General features: G+C 32.8%; 1 pseudogene across 1 annotated transcript; it reads left to right on the top strand.

Annotated features, from left to right (window-relative positions):
- The first annotated feature begins 1583 nt into the window (after nucleotides 1–1583).
- On the top strand, nucleotides 1584–19788 carry LOC309647931 (tubulin beta-5 chain pseudogene; annotated as a pseudogene). The gene has a single exon. The product of its transcript is annotated as a tubulin beta-5 chain pseudogene (transcript).
- The last annotated feature ends 1419 nt before the right edge of the window (nucleotides 19789–21207 follow it).

Here is a 21207-nt window from a genome sequence, read left to right as displayed (position 1 = left end):
TTGCATAAGCTAGAATTTCCAGTAAAATATTGAAAAGAAGTGGCAAGAGGAGGCATTCTTGCCTTGTGTGTGATCTTAGTGGGAAAGCTTCACAGTTCTCACCATTAATTATAATGATGGCTGTAATTTTTTGTAGATATTCTTTATCAATTTGAGAATTACTCCCTCTATTCCTAGTCTACCAATAAATTTTATCATCAATTGGTGTTGAATTTTGTCAAATGTTTTTTTCTGCATCTTTTGCTATGATCATGTGATTTTTTTTAGTTTGTTGATGTGATGGATTACATTAATTTTCAAATGTTGAACCAGTCTTGCCTACATGGGAGCGATTCCACTTGATCATGATGCATAATTCTCTTTTGAACATTGTTCGATTCAAGTTGCTAATATTTGGTTGAGGATTATATTATCAGTTCTTGATTGTATTTCTAAGAAAACATATACAAGGCTAATTCTGAAGTCCTATTGAAAGAAACTGATAGAATTATCTTCTCTTTACCTGGAAATATTATATCATTCATTGAACTTTGTTTATCAAGGTAACTTCGAAAGAGTAAATTGTCTCCTTAAAAATCTATCTATATCAAAAAAAATTAAAATACCATTTGAAGATAATTTTAGAATAAATGTGAAAATTTTGTCATTATTTTACATAGAAACACATTTAGCTAAGAGTAGCAATTACATTTTTGAAGAAAAAGGAAGTTTGCCTTTATCTTTTTGAAAATCAATAATAGAAAAATCAGAAAAATCTAACCTATGTACTTTAAATGAAGGATCTTGCTGTGTGAAGCAAAAAGGTCTATATCATTAACCCTAAATTTGGGATTTATCTCAATTGAATTTTAGATAAACAGAGTTATTTGTTTATTTCTGTAAAAATTCTTATCAAAATATTTTATGAAAAAATATATTTTATAAAATATTTGATTGATAATGGTTATTTCATTATTTAAAAAGAAATGATGGCTAAGAGTAAGGAAGCTTGCAAAGCTGGTGAGATTTTCTTAGTTCTTCAACATGTCATTTCCAGTTCCCCAGAATGTCATCGTGAATTACATTTGCCAATGCACACAGTAAAGTTAAGAATACCTGGTCTCTTTAAAAGATTTTAGAATTCCTGACATATAAGAACTACTCAGTATGTACTAGTTTTCTCCTCTCTTGTACATTTTAAACAAACAATCATATACCCAAAATGATGCATTTTCCTTCTTAGAATAAGTCCAGGTACTTGTCAAAATGGTTATTATGAAAATAATTCATAGCTTAAGTTTTTCTAAGATCAAAACAGACAATAATAATACTAGGATCAGTTAGAGAGTTATTTCTATTCCTGTAATTTCTTTATTTAAATAAAATAGGTAGAGTGCATCAAGTTCAGTAACATGTCTACATATACTTAATTTCATTTTACTTAATAAGCCATAATCTTAGAAGACAATGAAAACATATTTTATCTTCTGGTAGTTTATTTTTAATAAGTAGAAGGCAAAAATGTGTAGCTGTCTTAATGAAGACATTTGCTTAAATGCTTCCTCCCATTGTCAAGATGGATAAGATAGTGTAAAGATATAGTTAAGATAATGTAAAGATATTTAATTCAGATACAACTTTTTAAATGGTCACACTCAGTACTCATAATGCACCTCTGCCACTGAAAGCAGCAATACCAACAGCAGAGTATGTCATCCGGTGTTATTGTGTCTGCTCCTACAGTTAGTGATAAAAAAATAAAAACCACACATTGTTGCTGTATTATGCTATAAGGAAAGTAACTGGAGATCATGATTCATACTTCTGATAAATTTCAAATCAATGATATTGCCGAAAGGCCACTTTATGTGCTGATGTGTACATACATCATTCCATTTCTGACAGAATTATTACATTTAACATAGTAAAAACAAAATTAGAAAGAACTTTGTCACATATGATTAGTCCTTGTTCTCACATATTAACTCCTCACTGTTTTCCAAGCATGTTAACATATTTGAAATTCTATATACTGTTACTAAATATTGATGTCTTACAAAGTTCACTATATACTTATTATCTAACACTTGAAGAACTTAAGGATTTAAGGACATGATATGTCCTTTACACTCTATGGCTATAAAATACAAATATTGATATATGGTTAACACCAATATGGATTAAGTAGATATATATAACTCTATTTTCAAACTTTCTGGAAACATTTGTATATTTTTAAAAGTCTGATCACATCAATAATTGCAATAAAATGCAATTTTAAAATAACTAATAAGCTGACATGTCATAAAATTTCCTAAACTTGATTGGTCTGCTACACTTCTCCTTTCTTTTTTAAAAGTTAACAACTTATATTTTGTTCTTAAACTGAAATAACTTTTATTTGCTACTTCTGTGAGGCTTTGACTTTCATTTTCAAAAATTGATATAATTAGGCAAAAGTAATTTTTCTTTATATGTGTTAGTAATGGTATTTTCAGGAAAGATTTCCCATTTGAGAGGGGAAATTCCCCAGTAATTATGAATGGATAGGAGTTTCTTCAGGAAGCCAAAACCAATGATATTTGTAGGTAGACCATTTTGTTCCTGATAAGCATGCCACAGCTCTTTGAGTTTAATAAGTGAAAAAGAGTACAGCACAGGCATATGATATGAAAATACCAAGGCTGACATTTATTAAGCAGAAATTTAATGGATAAAAATTATCACAAACTATTTTTCTATATTAAAGCACCCAGAACTATGTTTTTAAACCAAATATTAAGTTTTTAATTATTTTTAGATATCTTCACTGAAAATACTGTATAACACAATAATATATTTTTTCAGTGTGATTTCTTGAGTTGGAAAGAAAACCAAGAATAGTCAAATAAATTGTAAGTAATAGAACACCCTAACTTTCTGTGATTCCTGGCCAGATTTGAACTTGCAGATTACTATGTCATTCTTAAAAATACCTGCCTTTAATCTGTGTGTAATTTCACACTACTGATCATTTTTCAGCTTTCTAACTTCTACAATAACTCCTTTGTTTAATTGTTATACTTTCCCTACCATATTGAGGACTTCTCAGGATTAAATCTTTATTTTCATGTTCTTTTAATTGCTATACACACTTGGCGACTTAATACACTATAGAACATCTTTGCATAAAGGCATGCTTTCTATATTCCCAATGCAGGAATATCTTCTGAATTTGGAATTTTTTCTCCAATATTTTAATAATAGTTACCATTTATTTAAATGTACTATGTGGTAAGCAAAACTTGTAGTACATATCTACATTATCTCATATGATCCTTAAATCCTATACAACAGTGTCAAAAAATAGTGATTAAGCCTGTAACCCATTCTGCTTTCCTATTGAGGATTTTTGGATTAATTATTAAGTCGCTGTATAATTAGTACCGGACTTCTATTTGTTCATTGATATCATTATTTAATCATGCCAATAATTCAGGTTTAGAATATCAGCAAACATACAGGCGTTTTCAAGTGTCCTTTCCTTCCTTTTATACAGATTCTTTTGTATTTAGAATAGTTGTAGATACCTAGCATTTTGCTGTTTCATTTACCAATTATTTCCTTATGAGACCTCTGTTAAATATTTAAGCCCGTTTGTTTAAAGTCAGTTATAGTAGAATTCCATAAACAAATGAAGATTAGGATAGAAGAAGAACATATATTTTCCATTCCATATGACATTTGTAATCTAGAAAATATATAATATTTGATTTAATTAAAAGTGATGATGAAGTTATGGCTTATTTGTAATAATACAGAATTAAAACTCCTAGACAAGACAACATCAGAACACATCCTGTGAGCTTTGAGTGGATATGCCTATGTCCCCCACTTGAGAGATGTCATGTTGCCAATATGTTCACATAATTCTTTTCTCTGTAAGTACAGGGTAAGACTCAGCTGGTCTGATAAAACATGTGTTTATATGCAGGGATGCTTGAAGTCATAACACTAACAGATGCTTAGCCAAAGTTGAATCACTAAATATTGATTAATATATTCCAGCATCCACAAAAAAGGTTTAATTTCCAAATACAAACAGCTCATACAACTCAACAACAAAAAGCAAACAGCCCAATCGAAAATGGGCAGAAGACATAAATAGACATGTCTCCAAAGAAGACATGCAGATGGTCATGAAAAGATGCTCAGCATCACTAATTATTAGAGAAATGCAAATCAAAACTACAGTGAGGCATCACCTCACAGCAGTTAGAATGGCCATCATTAAAAAGTCTACAAATAACAAATGCTGGAAAGGGTGTGGAGAAAAGGGAATCCTCCTACACTGTTGGTGGGAATGTAAGTTGGTGAAGCCACTAAAGTAAACCGTATGGAGGTTCCTCAAAAAAACTAAAAATAGAGTTGCCATATGATCCAGCAATCCCACTCCTAGGCATATATCTGGACAAAACTATAACTCAAAAAATACATGTACCCCTACATTCATAGCAGCACTATTCACAATAGCAAAGACATGGAAACAACCTAAATGTCCATCAACAGATGAATAGATAAAGAAGATATGGTACATATATACAATGGAATATTAGTCAGCCATAAAAAATGAATGAAGTAAAGTCATTTGCAGAAACATGAATGGAACTAGAGATTATCATACTAAGTGAAGTAAGTCAGAAAGAGAAAGACAAATACCATATGATATCACTTAGTGTGGAATCTAAAATATGACACAAATGAACTTTATCCATGAAACAGAAACAGACTCACAGACATAGAGAACAGACTTGTGGTTGCCAAGGGGGAGGGGGAGAGGTGGAGTGGGAGTTTGAGGTTAGAAGATGCAAACTATTATACATAGAATAGATAAACAACAAGGCCCTACTCTATGGCAAAGGGAACTATATTCAATATCCTGTGATAAACCATAATAGAAAAGAATATAAAAAAGAATGTATATATTTATATATATATATATATATTATATATATATATCTGAATCACTTTGTTATACAGCAGAAACTAACAACATTTTAAATCAAATTTTAAATCAACTATACTTCAATAATATATATATATATATATATATATATATATATATATATATATTCCACTGTCCAAAACAAAGGGACAACCTGTACCAACTTATCAACATTGTTTACAGAAAATATATAGATTGACAGTTTGCATGTGGTTTCTATTATATTCTCTTGGTTTCTGCTATTGATCCTAATCTAGCAGCCTGATACAGGTTACATGACCAAAGAAATATAAAAGACCTCTCCTCAGATGAGCCTGAGGATTTCCTGACTCTAAAATACTTTATACGTGTTATGATCCAAAGATGACACATGTCCTGTAACATAAAGAATCTTGACACTTGTACCTGGAATTCTTGGACATCTCCGATGTGTGCTTGTGCTTTATTTATCCTGCTGTTTTGTACCTTTTGCTTTACTTTGTTTAATCATTTTTCTGTGATGGCTTTAAAATTTTATTTTCATCACTTTCATTGAGATATAATTGACATACAACACAGTATACCTTTAAGTTATACAGTATAATGATTTGACATACATGCATCATTAAATGATTACCACTACAAGTTTAGTGAACATCCATTTTCTTATATAGACAAAAAAAAAAGAAAAAAATATTTTCCTTGTGATTTACCATAACAATCTTCATATATAGCTTACAGCAGTGCTAATTATGCTTATCATGTTGTATATTATTTATATCTTTAGTACCTATTTATCTTATAACTGGAAGTTTGTACCTTTGGGCCACATTCTTCAACATACAAAGATATTACATTACTTTTTTTCTTAGACAAGTAATTTTTTTAAAAAAATAGCACTACAGTGAGTTAAGTGTAAATAAGTCAGGAACAGATGGATCACATAACCATTGAGACCCACATGTTTGAAAAACAACTGAGAAATTCCTACTGTTTTGTATCCTCAAATATAAAAATATCTTTTACTTTTAAAAAAGTTTTGTAGTTTTTATCATGTTTTAACTCAAAGGTCATGTTTCTTTTTTTTTTTTTTTAATTGAAGTATAGTTGATTTACAATATTATATTAGTTTCATGTGTACAACATAGTGATTTAGTATTTTTATAGATTATAATCTATTAAAAATAATTACAGAATAATGGCTATACTTCCTGGTGCTATACAATATATCCTTGTTGTTTATCTATTTTATACATAGTAATTTGTGTCTCTTAATCCCATACCCCTATCTTGCCCCTCCCTCCTTCCCTCTCCCTTCTGGTAACCATTAGTTGGTTTTCTATGTCTGTTTCTATTTTGCTATACATTCGTTTGTTTTATTTTTAGATTCCAGATATAAGTGATAACATAGAATATTATTCTTTTTCTGTCTGATTTATTTCACTAAGCATATTGTCTAGGAACAGCCACATGGCTGCAAATGGCAGAATTTCTTTTTTTTATGGCTGAGTAATATTCCATCTTATCTATGTAGGTAGGTAGGTAGATAGATAGATAGATAGATAGATAGATAGATAGATAGATAGATAGATAGCACATCTTCTTTATCTGTTTGTTGATATACACTTGGGTTACTTACATATCTTAGCTATTGTAAATAGAGCTGCTATGAATGTTGGGGTGCATGTAGCTTTTCAAATTTATGCTTTCCTTTTTTTCCAAATATATACCCAGGAGTGGAATTGCTGGATGGATCATGTGGTAGTTCCATTTTTAATTTTTTTGAGGAACCTCCATACTGTTTTCCATGGTGGCTGCACCAATTCACATTCCCACCAACAGTATAGAAGGGTTTCCTTTTCTCCACATCCTCACCAACATTTGCTATTTGTGGTCTTTTTGCTGATAGCCATCTGACAGGTGTGAGGTGATACCTATTTTTATTTTGAGTTGCATTCTCTAGTAATTAGTGATTTTGAGTATCTTTTCATGTGCTTGTTAGCTATCTGTATGTCTTCTTTGGAAAGATGTCTATTCAGGTCTTCTTCCCATTTTTTGATTGGACTGTTTATTTTTTTGATATTGAGTTGTATAAGCTATTTTTATATTTTGGATCTCAACATTTTGTCAGTCATATAGTTTGCAAATATTTTCCCCCATACTGTAGGTTGTCTTATAGTTTTCTGGATGTTTTCCTTTGCTGTGCAAAAGCTATTAAGTTTAATTAAGTCCCATTTGTTAATTTGTACTTTTGGTTCTTTTTCCTTAGGAGATAGATCCAAAAAAATTATTTCTACAATTAATGTCAAAGAGTGCTCTACGTATGTTCTCTTGTAGGAGTTTTATGGTTTAATGTCTTACATGTAGGTCTTTAATCTATTTTGAATTGTCTTTTGTATATGGTGTGAGTAAATGTTCTAACCTCATTCCTTTACATGTATGTGTCCAGATTTCCCAGCACAAGATATTGGTGAGACTATCTTTTCTCCATTATATATTCTTGTAGATTAACTTTGTTGTTGTAGATTAACTGACCACAGGTGTGTGGGTTTATTTCTGGGCTGTCTATTACTTTCCACTGATCTATACATCTGTTTTTTGTGCCAGTATTATACTGTTTGGATTACTTTAGCTTTGAAGTATAGTCTGAAGTCAGGGAGGGTGATACCTCCAGCTTTCTTCTTTTTTTCTCAAGATTGCTTTGGAAATTCTGGGTCTTTTATAGCTCCATCTAAATTTTAAGATTATTTGTTCTAGTTCTGTGAAAAATGTCATGGGTATTTTGTAAGAAATTGCATTGAATCTGCAGATTGTAGTATGGCCATTGTAACAATATCAATTCTTCAAATTCAAGAGCACAGGATATCTTTCCATGTCTTTATTATCATCTTCAACCTCCTTCATTAATATTTTATAGTTTTCAGAGTTTGGTCTGTCACCTCCTTAGTTAAGTTTATTCCTAGGTATTTTATTCTTTTTGATATGATTTTAATTTTTTTTCTTTCTCTTTCAGATAATTTATTATTAGTGTATAGACAAGCAACAGTTTTCTGTATATTAATCTTGTATCCTAGAACTTTACTGATTTCATTTATTAGGACTAAGAGTTTTCTGCTCAACAGTTAAGGGTTTTCTATATAGAGTACCCTGCCACCTGAAAGTTTAAATTCTTAGCTTCCAATATGGATTCTTTTTATTTCTTTTTCTCATCTAATTGCTCTGACAAGGACTTCTCATACTATGTGTAATAGAAGTGGCAAAAGTGGACATCCTTGTCTTGTTACTGAGTTTAAAAGAAAGACTTTCAGATTTTTATTGTTGAGTATGATGTTAACTGTGGGTTTGTCATAAATTGCCTTTGCCTTTATTATGTTGAAATATGTTCTCTCCATATAAACGTTGATGAGAGTTTTTATCATGAATTGGTGTCAAATGCTTTTTCTGCCTCTATTGAAATGATCATGAGATTTTTATTCTTTCTTTTGTTAATGTGGTGTATCACACTGATTGGTTTGCAAATATTGAAAATCCTTGTGTCTCTGGAATAAATCCAACTTGATCATGGTGTATGATCCTTTTTATATATTGTTGGTTTCAGTTTGCTAATATTTTGTTGAGAAATTTTGCATCTATATTCATCCAAGATATTGGTCTGTCATTTATTGTTGTAATCTCATTGTCTGGTTTTGATATCAGGGTAATCATGGCTTCATAGAATTAATTTGGGTGTGTTCTGTCTTCAACTTTTTGGAATAGTTTGTGAAGGATAAGAATTAACTCTTCTTTATATGTTTCGTAAAATTCCCCTGTGAAGCTGTCTTGGACTTGGCCTTTTGTTTGTTGGATTTTTTTTTTTTTTATTACAAATTCAATTGCACTACTAGTAATATGTCTGTTCAAATTGTCTATTTCTTCTTGATTCTGTCTTTGCAAGTTATATGTTTCTAGAAATTTGTCCATTTATCTTAGGTTTTCCAATTTTTTGGCATATACCTATTTGGGGTATTCTCTTATGCTTTTTTTTGTAGCTCTGTGGAATGTTGTTATATATTTCTCCTCTTTCATTTCATATTTTGTTTATTTGGGTCCTCACTATTTTCTTCTTAGTGAGTCTGGCTAAAAGTTTATCAATTTTGTTTATCTTAAAAAAACTCATTTTTTCATGGATCTTTTCTATTCCTTTTTCTTTTTATTCCTTATTTTATTTATTTCCTCTCTAATATTTTATTTCCTTCCTTCTACTGAATTTTGGCTCTTTTTTTTCCTAATTACTTTAGGAGGTAGCTTAGGTTGTTTTTGAGTCTTTTTTTGTTTCTAGAGGAAGGCTTGTATAAACTTGGTATAAACTTCCCTCTTAGAACTAGTTTTGCTGCATTCCATAGATTTTGGAGAGTTGTGTTTCCATTTTCATTTGTCTTCATGTATTTTCTGATCTCTTTTTTGATTTCTTCATTAAGCCATTTGTTTTTTAGTAGCATGTTGTTTACTCACCAACTTTTTTTTCTTTTCCCATTTTTCTTCCTGTGATTGATTCTAGTTTCATACCATTGTGATCTGAAAAAATACTTGATAATTTCTATCCTCTTAAATTCGTTGAGACTTGTTTTGTGGTCTAGCATATGATCTACCTTAGAGAACATTCCATGTGCACTTGAAAAGAATATGTATTCTGATGCTTTGGGATGTAAAGTCCTATGGATTTCTATTAAGTCCAAATGGTCTATTGTGTCATAAAACCAGTATTGCCTTATTGATTTTCTGTCTGGATGAACTGTCTATTGTTGTAAGTGTGTTGTTAAAATCTCCTACTGTTATTATTTTATTGCTAATTTCTCCCTTTATGACTGTTAGTATTTGCTTTATATATTTAGGGGCTCCTGTATTGGGTCCATATATGTTAATGGGTGTAATATCCTTTTCTTGTATTGATCCCTTTATCATTATATAATGCCTTTCCTTGTCTTTGGTTAGGGCCCTTGTTTTGAAGGCATTCTGCCTGATATGAGTATTGCTACTTCAGCTTTCTTGTTGTTTCCTTTTGCATGAAATGTATTTATCCATCCCCTAATTCTCAGTTTGTGGGTGTCTTTAGCTCTAAAATTAGTCTCTTGTAGGCACCATATAGCTGGGTCTTATTTTATTTTATTTTATTTTTTTAAATCCAGTCAGCCACCCTATATCTTTTGGTTGGAGCATTTAGTCCATTGATATTTAAAGTAGTTATTGATAGGTATGTGCGTATTGCCATTTTATTACTAGTTTTCTGGATGTTTTTGTAGTTCTATGTTCTTTTTTCTTCTTTTGGCTTCTTTCCTTTTTGTTTGACGATTTCTTTAGTATTATGCTTGTGTTCTTTTTAGTTTTTGTGTATCTATTGTAGGTTTTTAATTTGTGGTTACCACGGGGTTCATATATATTTACCTATAACTATGTATACTTGTTTTAAACTGAGAGTTATTAAATTCAAACATATTCTAATAGATCAACATTTTTATCCTCCTCCACCATGTTTTGTCTTTTTGGTGTCATATTTCACATATTTATGTTTATCTCTTAACTGTTTATTGTAGTTATAGTTGTTTTTACAGTTTTGTTTTTTTGTCATTGTTGTTGTTGTTTTTTGTCTTTTAATCTTTGTACTGGCTTATTTAAGTGCTTGATCCTTAGTCCTTATATATATTTGCCTTTCCTAGTGAGATTTTTCTCTTTCCTATAGATTTTTACTTATTTTCCACTTAGAGAAAACACTTTAAAACTTATTTTAGGGTAGGTTTAGTGTTGATAAAATCTTTTACTTTGTGCTTGTCTGAAGAGTTCTTTATCTTTCCTTCTATTCTAAATGATAATCTTTTTTATGGAAAGGCATTTTATTTTAAATATAGCAATGTGTACAGGTCAATCCCAAACTCCCAATCTATCCCTCCTCTCCTCCCTTCCCCATCCCCTATGGTAACCATAAGTCTGTTCTTCAAGACTGTGAGTTTTGTAAATAAATTCATTTGTATCATTTTTTAAAAAATATTCCACATGTAAGCAATATCATGTGATATTTAGCTTTCTCTGTCTGACTTACTTCACTTAGCCTCATAATCTCCAGGTCCATCCATATTGCTGCAAATGACATTATTTCATTCTTTTTAGTGGCTGAGTAATATTCCATTGTATATATGTACCACATTTTCTTCATCCATTCATCTGTTGATTGCTTCCATGTCTTGGCTCTTGTAAACAGTTCAGCAATGAACATTGAGGTTCATGTATACTTTCAAACCATGTTTGATATGGTAATGATACTCTCGCTGGGTATCCTGGGTTGCAGATTTTCCTTTCTAGCAGTTTGTATATATCATTCCACTCCTTCTGGCCTGCAAAGTTTCTGCAGAAAAATCAGCTGATAACTTTATGGGGGTTCCTTTGTATAAGATTATTTGCTTTTTTCTTGCTTCCTTTAGAATTCTCTTTTTAAACTTTTTCCATTTTAATTATGATATGTCTTTGCGTGGGTTGTTTGGGTTATTCTTCTTTGGGGACCCTCTGTGCTTTCTGTATCTGGATATCTGTTTCCTCCATCATGTTTGGGAAAATTTCAGCTATAATTTCTTCAAATACATTTTTGATCCCCTTGTCTCTTTCTTCTCCTTCTGGGACTCCTATAATGCAAATGTTGGTATGCTTCATCTTATTTCAGAAATGTCTTCATTTTTTTTTTTTTCCTTTTTGCTGTTATAATTGGGTGATTTCCTTTACTCTGTTTTCCAGAGCACTTCTGTTTATCACCTAGTCTGCTATTAATGTCTTCTAGTATGTTTTTCATTTCAACTATTGTATTCTTTAGTTCTGACTGGTTCATTTTTATGCTTTCTATTTCCTTTTTAAAATTCTCACTGTTTTCATCTGCTTTTTTTCTCTAATTCATTTAACATTCTTATTAGCATGCTTTGAATTCTTTATGTAGTTTATTGCTTATTTGTTTCATTATTTATTTTTTCAGTTCTTTTAATTGAGACCAGTTCCTTTGCCATTTCATTTTGCTTAACTTTCTCTGCCCCTATGAATTTAGGTGAAATGATTACCTATTAAGTCTTGAAGCAAGCACTGTTCTTATGTGGCAACATCCTGCCTTTGGTGGGAGAGCTGGATTTGACATGGATACCAGGCACATCCTCAGTGTGTGCTGGCAGCTATCACTTGGTAGGGAGTGGGGCTGGAGATGAAGGGGCTAGAGCTGGAGCCAGGTGTAAGGTGGATTTCCCCTCTTCTCAGTGGCCATCACCACCCTATTAGTGGCAGGGTCTGATTCCAAGTTGCTGGAGCAGAAGACATGAGGGTCAGGCTTGAGCTGGCTTTGTTCCCTTGAAGTGTTTTTTTTCCCCTCTCCCAGTACCGGGACCCTTACTCCAGTGGGAAGGAGTGCTGATGCGAGTGGGATCCATGTGGGCTGTCAGCTCATGTTGGCTGCACACAGAGTTTGGAGCTGTCTTTGATGCACCAGTGAGCTGCCTGTGCAGCTGTCAGCAATTGCTCCCCTTGCTCTGCTCAGACACAACCTCAGGTCTAAGCCCCTTTGTCCCTCACTGTCAATTACTCCCCCAGGATAAAATTGAGAATTCTATAATAACAGCAATAGCATTTTCACATAATTCCAATAGAATATTTTTTTTTGAGATATTCAAAGACTTGCAGTGTAACTTTAAAAAAATGTGTCAAGATCAAAATCCCAGTACAGCAAAATAGTATACTAAACAGAACACAACTAATAAATGATTTGAGATAAGATTTAACGGCCTTGAAATTTATGATAGCAAAAGAACAATGGATAAGTATAAATTTAATTTATTCATAGAAGGAAACAAAAATAATTCTGCTTAAAAACAAATAAAACTTAAGGAATTTTTTAAAAGGTAATTAAATTTTCTAGGCGTGTGATTAAAATAGGCTGGAAAAAGTTTTTTAACCTTTGGAAAAATAGAAAAAGAAAGGGATGGTTTGTGAGGATTTGTTGTATGTATTAATTTTTCCTTTTAATCACTAGAAATCAATAAACAGTTTTATTTCTGATTTGGAGTTGTTGAGATATCTAGGAAAATAATAAACTTATTTGGAGTTAAAAACACTATGAATAAAAACAAGATATGTAGGATATAATTTGACAAAGAAAATATAACTTCCTAAAAAGTAAAATAATAATAATAAAAAAAAAACCAAAGCAAGGAACCATAAAACAACATTACCAGCAGAAGCAACAATATTTTAAAAATTAAAAACCACTTAGAATTAACACCAATTTAAATTTTTACATAATAATATGTATTTAAAGAAGATTTTTCTCATATGGGTAATATAAGACCAAGTAAAAGTCAAATCTATTTGATGTCCACAAGAGCAATGACTAAAACAAAGAAAAAATTAAAAATTGACAACTGTAGAACAGGATAATTTTTAATTGGTTGTCATATTAATATCTGAGATATTTGAATTAAAATATAAAAAACAATTTTTCACAGAAAAAAGTGTCATTATTTAAAATGTGCAATTACAAAAACTTTTAATTTCCTTGAAACTTGTATAAGGAAAATAAACACAGACATATACACATCACATATATACTCAGTAAAAAAAGTATAGGGAGTACAAAGATAACAGAAGAAACATTTTATGTTTGTTAATGTATTTTAACTTATTCCTTCCAGCCCTTGACATATCAAAGAGATAAAAATAAACAATATTTAATAAAATTTCAATATATATTAATTTTAATATTGTTTTGTACTAAAATCTACACCTTATAGAGAATAAATCATGCATGTAAGCTTCCATGAAATTTTTACAAAGCCTAACTATATTTTATGCCTAGAAATAACATTCAGGAATTCCAACAAATATTATCTTAATGAAATTAATTTAGAAATTAAAGTATAAATGACTTAAAAAAGCAAAAAAAAAAAAAACCCAATATTCGCCTAAATTATATGGGTATTACAATATACACTCTTAAATGAACCCAATTTAAGGGTCTAGTAAAAATTACGATTAATACATATTTGAAAAGTAAAGATAATGAGAAACATATCTATGAAAAATTGGTGTGTAGTCAAGCTATAACAATGGACAATTTCAAAATTGTGTTACTACAAAGAAAGTTTTGTTACAAATAAAGACAAAATAATAGAAAATAAATATATTGAAAGGTTAAATAGTGCTATAATGATTACAAATAAAATATTATAACAAGTTATAATATTTCTACTATCTCTTTCAAATATTAAATATATATGGTGACATCAATAGCAAGAATTTTTAAAGATAGGAACTTTTATAGACACTATTTCAAAATATATAACACATTTTAAAATGTGAAAATAATTTCAATAATAAAATGTATTTCTAGAAAATGGAATTACAGTTCTTATAGGTAGTAATTGTGATATTAGAAAGAAAAATCCTCTCAGAACCTTCCTGATGCCGCTTTCGTATCTTGCTTCTCCAGCCTCCGGGGCCCGTTCCATCCTTCCAGCCTGTGACAAACAGCAGAGAAAAACTAATTACATATCATTTTCTTGCCCCATACACACCTTGAGGCAAGCAAAAAAATTAGAATAAATTCTAACAATGAGGGAAATTGTGCACATCCTGGCCCGTCAGTGTGGCAACCTAATTGGTGCCAAGTTCTGGGAGGTGATAAGTGATGAACATGGCATAGACCCCACCGACACCTATCTTGGGGATAGAGACCTGCAGTTAGACCACATCTCCATGAACTACAATGAAGCCACAGGTGGCAAATATGTTCCTCATGCCATCTTGGTGGATCTAGAACCTGGGACAATGGACTCTGTTCACTTAGGTCATTTTGGTCAGACCTTCAGACCAGACAACTTTGTTTTTGGTCAGTCTGGGGCAGGCAACAATTCGGCCAAGGACCACTACACAGAGGAGGCCGAGCTGGTTAACTCAGTCATGGATGTCGTTCTGAAGGAGGCCGAGAGCTGTGACTGCCTGTAGGGCTTCCAGCTGACCCACTCGCTGGGTAGGGGCATGGATTCTGGAATGGGAACCTTGATCATCAGCAAGATCCGTGAAGAGTATCCCAATGGCATCATGAAGTCTTCAGTGTGGTGCCCTCACTCAAAGTGTCTGACACTGTAGTTGAGCCCTATAATGCCACCCTCCCTGTCCATCAACTGGTGGAGAACACTGATGAGACCTACTGCATCCACAACCAGGCCGTTTACAACATCTGCTTCCGCAACCTCAAGCTGACCATGCCAACCTAAGGGGACTTGAAACACCTCATCCTGGCCACCAAGAGTGGTGTCACCACCTGCCTCCACTTCCTTGGCCAGCTCAATGCTGACCTCTGCAAGCTGGTGGTCAACATGGTGTCCTTCCCATGTCTTCACTTCTTCATGCCTGAATTTTCCCCTCTAACCAGAGGTGGAAACCAGCAGTATCGGACACTCACTGTGCCCGAGCTCACCCAGCAGATCTTCTATGCCAAGAACACAATGGCTGCCTGTGACTCCCACCATGGTTGGCACCTCACCTTGGCTCCTATCTTCCATGGGTGAATGTCCATGAAGGAGGTGGATGAGCAGAAGCTCAATGTGCAGAACAAGAGCAGTAGCCACTTCCTGGAATCAATCCCCAGCAACTTCAATATGGCTGTCTGCAACATCCCACTCTGTGGCCTCAGGATTGTGGTCACCTTCATCAGCAAGAGCACGGCATACAGGAGTTGTTCAAGCTCACCTGAGTGCAGTTCTCTGCCATGTTCTGCTGGAACACCTTCTTCCACTGTACACAGGCGAGTGCAGGGACGAGATGGAGTTCACGGAGGCTGAGAGCAACATGAATGACCTCGTCTCTGAATACCACCAGTAGCAAGATGCCACTGCAGAAGAAGAGTTTTTCGGTGAGGAGGCTGAAGAGGAGGCCTAAGGCCGAACCCTATCACCTACGGCTTCTCAGTCCCCTCAGCCTTCTTCCTCAATCATCCCTTTCCTCTCCCTCAGAATTTGCATTTTCTGACTCAATTTTTTTTTTTTTTCTTTTTTTGGGAGGTGGGTAGAGGTTCTAAAACAGTGCCTGGCACATAATAGGTACTCAATAAATATTTGTTGTTTGTTGAATGTCTCCTCTCTCTTTCCACTTCTGGCAGAACCATTTCTGCCATTCTGGGTAACCTTGTATTTCCTTCTGGTGCCCATTCCTCCCATCTGTCCAGTTAACATTTCCCACTTCGTTTTCAAGATAACTCATCAAGAACCTAGGTCTCATCAAATCTCATTTAGAACCGTGGCCTGACAACCCAGACAGATGACCACCACCCTAGGCCTGTGTGGTAGCCCAGGGGAAAGGAAACCAAGCAGCAGGTAAAAGTCCCTACAAGGAAGGGGTGGGGTTTTGAAGAGGGGCATCCAGGCTATAGAAATCCTAGTTTCCAGATATCTCCCCACTCCTCTCTCAGCTTCTGGAGAGGTGTTAACAGTATTATCTCCATTTTCAGTCTCCTCCAAACTCTGTCCTGGGTGGTTTCCTTTGCAGGGGTCTGACCCCCACCTTGTCAAGGGGGATCCTTCCCTCTTCCACATTACCTTCTTCATAATGTTGAATTCCTTCCTTTACCCTGGCGGGAAAAAGGGGTCAAGAGGAGCAAGAGAGAGACTAGCCTTGGTCCCTAAACCTCAAGAAAGCCCCTCCACAACCCTATCTTTTCTTACAGAAAAAAAAAAAAAAAAAATCAGTCCTTCTGTACATATATGGAAAGGTATGTGCTGCCATCTAAATATCATTCCCCAGATAGGTGACAGGACACGCTTAATCTTTTGGCAACCTCTCATCTCTTGCTTTTACTATTGCCTTTTCCCCCCTACCCTGGTTTTGTCCTATTCTACACTTCAGATTTCTGTTTTGTGCTGAACTTGTTGCTTTTTTTTCATATAGAAAAGATGACATTGCCCCAAGAGCCAAAAATAAGTGGGAATAGAAAAAAAAAAAAAAAAAGAAAGAAAGAAAGAAAGAAAGAAAGAAGAATCTCAAGCCAAAAATAAATTTGGCAAACATAGGTTCCTCTCTTAAGTTCACACTATGACTTATTTCATTAAACACTCTGATATGATCCATAATAGAATAAAACCTATTTTACAAATTAAATAACAGACATTTTTGCAGTGATAGATATTTTTCCCCAAAGAAATTGCTCTAGTATATTTTGCAATCACTATATAGCTACCTAACTCTATTTGTGTTGACCATAATAACCACAAACTAGTTAGTGAAAAAGGAAGTGTACAAAATAATGTGGTATAGTTACCCAATTAGTGTAGAGCTAAACAGACAAATATATGTAAACATATATAGCAGTAAACACATGTAACAAGATTTTAATAAATTGAATTTTCTTGGGGATTAACTTTAGAGTATGACCAAATTTCACATTCATTATGTTCCTACCTTGTGTGAAATTTTTACGAGACTATACTATATTATTGTGAGAAAAATGAAGTTAAAATGACTTTATCACAAGATTATTGCTCTTTGATTTATTCCTTCATAATTTCATTAACCAACAGCATATTTTCTTAAAACTTTGTATCAACATAAAAATAACATGACTTGTATATCTTTAAATAGCATGGTTACTTAAGAGTTAAATTTGTATCGCATGTGTCAATACATTTCACAGAAATAAAATTTATGATTTAGTTATTAAGCACAGCACTCAGTTCCAATTTTTGTTGAGCACGTGTTTTATTTCTTTAGTAGTACATTTGTTACAATTGAATTGCCTACCAAAATTTAAAAAACACTTACACAAAGACATATGCACCCACATTCAAAATAGCTAAGCTCATATTTTTAGTTAGTGTGGCTATCTTTTGTGAATTGATACCCTTGACTGAAATGTTTTGAGGAATTTTGCTGAAGTCTTCTATTAATCATGCGATCTTATGCATTTTCACAGGATGAAAGGTGAGTAAAATATTCATCTATTTTACAACTCAGTACTGATTTTCAGTGTTTTGTGTATTGTTGCTTTTTTCCCAACTAAAATCATAAAGAGTTATTTGCTATAAAAATAAAATGGGACATATTGATAAAACATTAACCGAGTAACCAACTCTCATTTTATCGTATTCCAGAATGTCCCGCATGGGGGCAGTATGTACAATAATTATAGATTTCCAAATAAAAAAAAGGTTAGGAGTTGTCACTCAGATGTGTATGAAATAGAGAAATCCTTAAATATTAAATGTCAAAAATGGTCTAAAGGGTAAATATCAGCAAACATATGATTTGTCCTATCTGGGAGAGTTTGTCTTCTGGATAAAAAAACTTATGAATTAGTTCCCCTCTCTAATAGCAAGAATCAAAGCATAAAGGCCAATGGGAAATCCAATGGGATAAATCAAGCAGGTAAGACAAGAGGAATAAAAGATTTTTTTTTTCAGTTTTAGAATTTTAATTTAGATTTGACTCATCTATATTTTGGCCTTTCTGAAATTAACTGTAGAGACACTATAACAAGCTAAATATAAAAGATTTGTACAAGAAGTGCTGAATTATGTGACCCCCTACTTTTGCTACATAGAGAAGCCCCATTTATAAAAAGTCTCCTTTCCCATGACAGGAAATGGAGGACACACAAAGAATTGAAACCCAATTCCCATTCCTGTCCCTGCACTATTATTACCTTGGAAATATCTTATCTTCTTTTTTTAACCCTGGTTGTAATAAATATTTATTTTGGATGATTCTTTGCAAGTTAACCAGAACTCCTAGTAAGAACTGAGGGCTTCAAGTTTCCAAGAGTGAAATGGACCTGGCTAGGGAATTTCTGGAATAATTATTCATGGCATTCCAAAGGACACTGTTTAATAACCTACCCCATAACATAAATATATTCTTTATTTCAGGTCTGCCTTCTGTTGTTACCATCCCCTCAATTGTTAAGGATATATTTTCCTTCTTACTTACTATTCATAATCTCCCAGTATCTCTCAGCACAATTGTAAGGAGACTATGGAATTTTCCTGGAAATTTCTTTCCAAACATATCATGTAGATTTTTAAAATAAATATCTTCAACATCCAGATAAAACTGTATTAAGTTACCTAATTGCTGCTGATATTTAAGTTTAAATGCTTTGGTAGTTCTATTTTTATCTTTTTAAGGAACCTCCATACTGTTCTTTATAGTGGCTGTACCAATTTTCAACCCCACAAACAGTGTATGAGGGTTCCCTTTTCTCCACACCCTCTCCAGCATTTATTGTTTATAGGTTTTTTGATGATGATTGAGCAATCCCACTCCTGGACACATACCCAGAGAAAAGCCTAATTCAAAAAGATACATGCACCCCAATGTTCATTGTAGCACTATTTACAATAGCCAGGACATGGAAGCAACCTAAATATCCATCAACAGAGGAATGCATAAAGAAGTTGTTGTACATATATGCAATGGAATATTACTCAGCCATAAAAAAGAATAAAATAATGCCATCTGCAGCAACATGAATGGACCTTGAGATTGTCATACTGAGTGAAATAAGTCAGACACAGGAAAAACAAATATATGATATTGCTTATATGTGGAATCTGAAAAAAAAGGGTACAAATGAACTTATTTACAAAACAGAAGTAGAGTCATGGATGTAGAAAACAAACTTGTGGTTACCAGGGGATGGGGGGGAGGGATAAATTGGGAGATTGAGACTAACTTATACACACTACTATACATAAAATAGATAACTAATAAGAACCTGCTGTATAGCACAGGGAACTCAACTCAATACTATGTAATGACCTATATGGGAAAAGAATCTAAAAAAACAAAAAAAAGAATGGATATATGTATATGTATAACTGATTCTCTTTGCTGTGCATCTGAAACTAACACAACATTGTAAATCAACTATACTGCAATAATTTTTTTTAAAGTTTAAATGATTTTTATCATTAAATATATTTATATTAAGTCACTATTTTATATTAAATTAAGTACAGTTTAAATATCTAAAAATCTAACATTTCATAAATACAAATAAAGTAGTATCTTTTCTTCATAATTGCATGCTGTAAAAGTATAAAAAGCATCAAATAGTGCAAATTGTTTCATGGTAGCTGATAAACTGAAAATTAAGCAAAGATGAAATAAATGTTAATTGTTATAATGTAAAATAAACCTGACCATTCTTTTGAAAAATAACAATATTCAAAAATAAATACACTCCCTAAAATAGGAAAAACTCAGAGTTCTAATTCTTTAAGATGATACGACCTGAAAACCCTCCAGACTAGAATCATATTAAAAAGACTATATATTAGCAGGCAGCATCCACCAGATCACTAATTGTTCAGTTGCTGAACCCAAGTTCTGAGCATCTACTAATATCTGCCCCTTCTCTCTTCTTAGGCAAGCTCATCTATCTTTGTGATTTTAAATGTCACCTCTATACCAAAATTTGGCAAACGTGTTTCTCACTTAAGATTTTTGCAAGCTTTAAATGTGTATGTACTGATTGTCTTTTTTTCCCAGGTACTTGAGTATCTAATTCAATACTAGCACAAACAACTTGATTTCTTCATCCTTAAGAAACTAATTACTTAAGATAGAATTAAATTTTTACTTATGTTCAGAACTCATACTTAATCTATTGCCAAAAGGTATTCATTCTACTAGTGATGTAAAGCCATTTTCTTTCTTCAAACTCTATTGCCATTATGTTAAACCAAGACACCACCATGACTGTCTTTCAATAGTCTATCATATCATAATTGTACATTAAAAAATACATAATAATTCTAAGATATATCACATTTTAAGTGAAGTATATTGTCTACCATATGATGTACTTAGGACAGATATTTTACTTATTTATAGCAAATAATCCATTAGATATTACTAAAATATAAAAATTATCATGGAAATGAAATAAAAAGAGAGAAGGCAAAATACAAGTTGGCCCCAAATTTACTGAAAGCATCCCTGTCCCTTTAAGGTGGTAGGGGAGACCACTTAGTATGATGGACATACAAAAGGAGTACTGAGAAAGATTACAGCATAATAAAACCACCACAAATATGTATTAATGAAATAGACCAGCAATCATTGGAAGAATGTTGAATACTGTTGATTCAAGAAGACTAAAGGGGCAGCCAGAGGACGCAGGAGAATCATCAAGGAGCAAACTGCTTAGAGCTCAAGGCTAGATTTCAAGTGAAAAGTGGTCCAGTTGGAATCACCAAGTAGGCATTGAGTCA

Source organism: Balaenoptera physalus (assembly GCF_965194825.1).
Source record: "Balaenoptera physalus genome assembly, chromosome: 18".
Taxonomy (NCBI): Eukaryota; Metazoa; Chordata; class Mammalia; order Artiodactyla; family Balaenopteridae; genus Balaenoptera; species Balaenoptera physalus.
Note: the sequence above shows the minus strand (reverse complement) of the source record. Positions and strands in the feature narration are given on the sequence as shown.